The sequence below is a fragment of the Lycium ferocissimum genome, chromosome 6, assembly GCF_029784015.1.
Source record: "Lycium ferocissimum isolate CSIRO_LF1 chromosome 6, AGI_CSIRO_Lferr_CH_V1, whole genome shotgun sequence".
NCBI classification, from domain to species: domain Eukaryota; kingdom Viridiplantae; phylum Streptophyta; class Magnoliopsida; order Solanales; family Solanaceae; genus Lycium; species Lycium ferocissimum.
The window spans coordinates 68,825,585-68,831,411 of record NC_081347.1 but is presented as its reverse complement, the minus strand read 5'-3'; positions in this window follow the sequence as shown (position 1 = coordinate 68,831,411).

The window sequence follows — 5,827 nt, the reverse complement described above, 5'->3', positions numbered from 1 at the left end:
CATTGACCCTTTGCTGATGTAAGTGATCATATATGTTTATGTAACGAGCACTCTTTTGTGAGTAGTTAGCTAATTAAATAATTGGTCATCCATCAAACTTTTCCCTTGTATTAATTTGTTGCTCAACTTTTTTTTTTTTTTTAAATTTCCCAGGTAGAGTCCTGGTAGTTGCATATTATTATTGGAAACTGGGGGGGACTAGACCTTACCCCTAATATACAACAGTTTTTATTGTAGCCAATCAACACAAAAAAAAGGGGAAGTCAGATCAACATCATCGCATTCCCAAAGTGATCACCGATCTTTATAAGGCTAGCTAACAAAAAATTGGCTTTGTCATACCTTATCTCACATCTGCGCTTGTCTTTTGTCCAAAATGAACATCCCAACAGCTCCTCTAAAACATGATTTTCCTCTTGAATAGTCATAGGCTCAACCAACGTAGTAGCAAGCTTTGCAAAATAGTCCGCCACTCTATTAGCTTCTCTATAGCAGTGGTTGATGGTCACTTGTTTGCCTTTAATGAGTGTCAAAATATCCTCAATAATAGGCTTCAACTTGAGGTTGCTGGCATTGTTTTGCGTTGTTGTTACATTTGTTACAAGCATCGAGTCTAGTTCAAGGATGCATTTGTTGATATTTCTTTCTTTTTATCCATCGTCCAAAGATACTTTTGCGCCATGGCCTCAGCCACGTTATGGCTACTGCATTGTATTTGGACAGCGAAAGCAAAAAGAAGCTCACCATTTTGATCCCGAGCCACACCTCCAATCCCTGCTTTTCCAGACTGCTCTATGTAACTTCCATCCGTATTAATTTTGATCCATCCTTCATATGGCAATGTCCACTTCACTATTTTGCAGATGGTTCTTGGTCTTAATTGCTCAATCTCTGTACATATAAAAGGCCATCTCCAATCCATCTTGTGGCTCCTGGGAATGTTTGTCCATAGCCGCTTTCATATTCCAAAGTACATTCTTGCTCAATTCCTCTAGCGTAGATATTAGTCTCTTGCCATATACACGCATTTGCACCTTGCCTTCCACATTTCCCGAAGAAACTAAGATTGGAATCACTTGGATAATCATCTTGTGAATTGCATTTTTGGTCTCCGTTTGCCACCATTCTTGAAGGAAAATTTTTCCTGGCTTTCTTCGGTATCGGATACCCAAAGGATGTCCAAAGTAGGACCACAGCCTCTTAGCTATCTCGCCATCAAAGAAGAAATGTTGAATTGTTTCTAGAGCTGGTACTGCACAACATAAGCAATTAGTCGGCATATTTTCTACAAACCTGCACACAAAGATGTTAGCAAAGGCGCTCTATTTTTAATCATTCTCCAAGACAGAAATGAAATTTTAAAAGGGATATTTTTATGCCAAACTCTACTGATAAGCTGATCAATCGGGTTGTGGTCTCTAATTTCATTCCACGCTTCTTTGTTCGCGAAATTTCCATCCGGAGTAGTCTTCCAAGTGAGGTAATCTTCTTTGTTAGGATCCCCTATGTTGATACTTATAATAAGCTGGCAAATCCAGTTGGGCAAAAAAGTTACGAGGCTTTCCATATCCCCGGGTGTTTGGTCCCATATAAACCCTTCACTTCGAGTCCCGGGCCGAATGCACATAATACGGGCATTTGGCAATATTCCCAATGCCGTCCAGTTGTGTCCCACCAAAAACTACTTTCACCATTCGGATATTCCGCATCATGTTCGGATTTCCTTTTCGATTCCTCGCTCTTGGTTAAAGATTTCCAAATATGGGAATTACCGGAAGCCCATCTTTTCCGATTGGAATAGCTCTAATACAATATTTGGCTTTCATGAATTTAGCCCATAAGAATCTTGACTTCGAATCTCCACCAATTCTTTAAATTCGAGTATCACAAATGTCCTTCATCTTTCTAACCCTATTCCCCCTTCCTCCCAGAGCATAGATTTTCCCAGGAGCTCAAAGTGGTAATTATTTTTACCGTTTGACGAGCCCCAAAAAATCGCACAAAATGCTTTTCCATCTGGTAGATAACACCTTAGGGGTGTGAGAGCAGTGAGGGTATAAACGGTAAAAGACATAGGACATGCTTAATGAGAACAATTTTAGCCCCAAAAGATAACATCTTGCTTTGCCAAACGTCGAGCCTTTGATGATCTTAGAAAGGAGTTTTCAAAATATTCCCCTTTTTTCCCAAATAAATTGGGCATCCCAAATAATCAAAGGGAATTGCTTATCCATGAATCAAGTAGCATCCCCGATTTTGTTGATCCTCGGCGGCCGGGGCCTGTGGGCGTCGTAAAAAAACACTTGTTGCGCTTCATTTTTTGCCCCGAGTTTTCTCATACCGAGAATCGCTTTCATAATAATTTTGATAGACTTGGTATTACCACCGGAGAAGATAACAATGTCATCGTATAAGATAAATGGTTAATAAGTGGCCTTCCTGTTCCGATATGGAAAAAGGTAAAAAAAACTTATTATGATTAAGATTATTAAGAAGTCTAGCCAAAACTTGACACAATAATAAAAAGAGAGGGTGAAAGAGGATCTCCCTGTTTAAGTCCTTGAGAGGAGGTGAAGAAGCCATTTCTTGTGCCATTGATGATGATAGAATACCATATCCCGGATAGTACTCCCATAATCATGTTGGTTACCTTTTCAGAGAACCCGAATTTGTGAAGAACAGCTATTAAGAAGGTCCATGACATCCTGTCATAAGCTTTAGCCATGTCTAACTTGAGAACCACATTGCCACCTTTATTCTTGCATTTGATGTTATGAACAATTTCTGAGCCGCCTGAATGTTTTCTGTAATAAGCCTTCCTTTTAGAAAACCACTTTGGTTTTCAGAAATCATAAGAGGAAGCAAAAGATTCAACCTTCTAGCAATAATCTTGGTAACAATTTTGCTAGAAAAGTTACTGAGGCTAATTGGCCTGAAGTCAGCAAAGTTAGACGGACATTCTACTTTTGGATTAATGCAAGAAGAGTATGTGAAAAGAATTTAGTCAGTTTTCCTCCAAGAAAGAAAAACTGAACAAATTCTACCACATCATCCTTAATTATATCCCAGCAGCATTGGTAGAACTTTCCAGAATAACCATCGTGGCATGAAGCACTGCCAAGACTCATGTTAAAAAACATGCCTGTTTAATCTCATCTTCTTGAGGGCAACTAATCATAAAATTATTATCATCTTCACCGATGCATTTAGGGATGCACTCTAGAATATCGGGGTCTAACTTGGCCTGATGGAGGTTGAAAGCCTGTTGAAAGTGTTTGATAGCCACTTTCGCAATCTTCTCATCTCCAGATACCCATCTGCCCCTATTATTCATTATTCTCATCAGATTGAGTCTTCTTCTTTTGTCCCTAATGACCGAATGAAAATACTTAGTGTTGCTGTCCCCCTCCTCAAACCACCTCACTTGCGATTTCTGTTTAAGAATGCTGTCCTGCTTGTTCAACCAATAGATATACTTTGCGCATGCCCTTTATTAAGGTCTTCTCTACTATCATCTGTTCTCAACTCCATATCCTTGTCTTCCAGATATTGCATCCTGTCTTCCCACATTTCAGTGTTTTCATGAACATCACCTATTCCTTCCCTTGACCACTTAGAGAGTTTTTTTCCCAATCTTTTAAGCTTCTGTTGAAATTTCCACATGGGGTTGCCATGAATTTGCAACCTCCAATCCGCAGTAACTATCTCCCTGAAGTCTTCATGAGATGTCCAGAAATTTAGGAACTTGAAATATTTTATGCCACTGCCTTGATCGTTTTTACTTGTGAAAAGCAAAGGCCTATGATCAGATCCAGCCCTTGGGAGGTGCTTCACCGTGTTGGAATTGTAATTTTGGGCCCATTGGTCGTTCACAAAAACTCTGTCTAACCTCTTCCATATCCTCAAGCTTGGGATCCAATTATTGCACCATGTGTAATTAGAGCCAATATATCCAATATCCATCATTCCACACGAGTCCATGCATTCAAAGAAAGTCATAACTTTCGGCATTTCTATGAGGTAATCCTCCAATCTTTTCTTCAGAGTGGAGGATTACATTAAAATCCCCACCTACGCACCAAGGTTGATTAATAACCCTATTGAGAGTTTCCAGTTACTCCATAAATCCATTCTTTCCGACGACACTTAGCATATACGGCAAGTAGCTTACAAACAAATCCCGACAATTTTGATTTTTTTTTAACTTCTTTAAAGTCATTTGCCGACATGATTTTGAATAACACTAACATCACATCCATCTCTCCAAAAACACCATATTTTGCCATTGATGTTGGAGATGCGCATGGTTGAAACCCAAGAATCTTTTGTAACCCTCAATTTTATTACCGTTTACCAATGGTTCCTCAAATAGCAACCATATCGCCTTGTGTTTATTAACCATTCTCTTTGAGTCTCGTGAATGGCCTTTCTTGATCGAACTCTTGAATGTTCCGGATGATTGCCGATCATTGGAAACTTAAAGTTTGGATTTTTTGTTCTTTCCCCTCTCGCCCGAGTGGTGAAGATTTCGTTTGTTGGATTTGTCGCTTTTGTTGTTCTTCTTGTTTTTGTTTTTGTCCCCTTTATTCGAGGACATGTCACTTTCTATTTCTTTGTGGATTTCTTGCTCGAGACTTTTGTGCTCATGATTTTTGTGCTCCACCTTGCTTATCTATCATGTTGTTTTGGCTGTTCGGGCCAAGCCTCATCTTCCGTGTTGCTTTCATTGCTTTGCTTGCTTGTGTTTTCACTTGTTTTGCTTGCAATCCACATATCCATGCCTATATCAGGGGGGATGCTCTTGCTAGCCCCTTTTTTGATCTTATTACCTTTGTCATATCCTCTTATTTTACTTCTGCTTCTTCTTTCTGGTGAAATGCCAATTCTACCACAAACTTCCGTAAGTGTTGTCGAGCATCACTTTCTTCCGGGACCGCCGATCTTTTCTTTTTCTTTCCATTCTTCTTGCTTGTTGTTACTAGTATTTTCTTCCTCGTTGACGCCCATCTTCTCTTGGCCATTGTAGTAGTCTAACATGTTGTCATTTAAATCAACTACCAAATCAATTCAGGTGATTTTTAATATTAGAAGGAAGGCTAGAAGATACCGATGCACGTTGAAGAAATTTGAGGGCCGTTTCTTATATTTTCGCCAAAAGATTTCTTTTTGCATATCGACCGTTCCTCAATATCGATATCCGTGTACTTCTTCCGTTCTCGCATTCTCCAGATTTTGATACCCATCTTTCTCCGCATTTCTAGTGTCAATTTCCCCTTCATCGTAGTCTTCTTCTACCCTTTCTCGTTCCATTGGCTGATCTTCTCTTCGTAGCCCTCGTTGTTCCCTTCTTTTATGCAATCATTTTTCATACCGATTTTCACTTTTCTTCTATTTTTTGGCATCCTCTTTTTTTTTCCTCTCGTTTGATCTTGCTCACCTTTCTTTAAGCCACGTATACGCATTTTTGCTCATTTTCTTGTCCGGTTTGTTCCTTTTCTTGTTTTTCCCGTTATGAACATTCTTTTCCGCATTTATCTCCTCTTTTTTGCCGTATTTCTTCTTGCTCATTTTGTTGTCTCCCGATTCATAACTTTCTTTTGCCTTTCTCATGCTCATTATTCATCTTGTTGTACCGTGCCCTCAACTTTCGGTCTTCCATCCGACCTTGAAACGTGCTTATATCATTGTCGTTTTTGGCACTTGGTTCCCCTACTTCAATCACGGTATTGTTCTTCTCGCCTTTGTTTTCTTCATTGACCTTTTTTTTGTTCCACCCTTCTACATTGGACAATAGAATGTCCCAATATCTTACAAAATGCAGTACTTC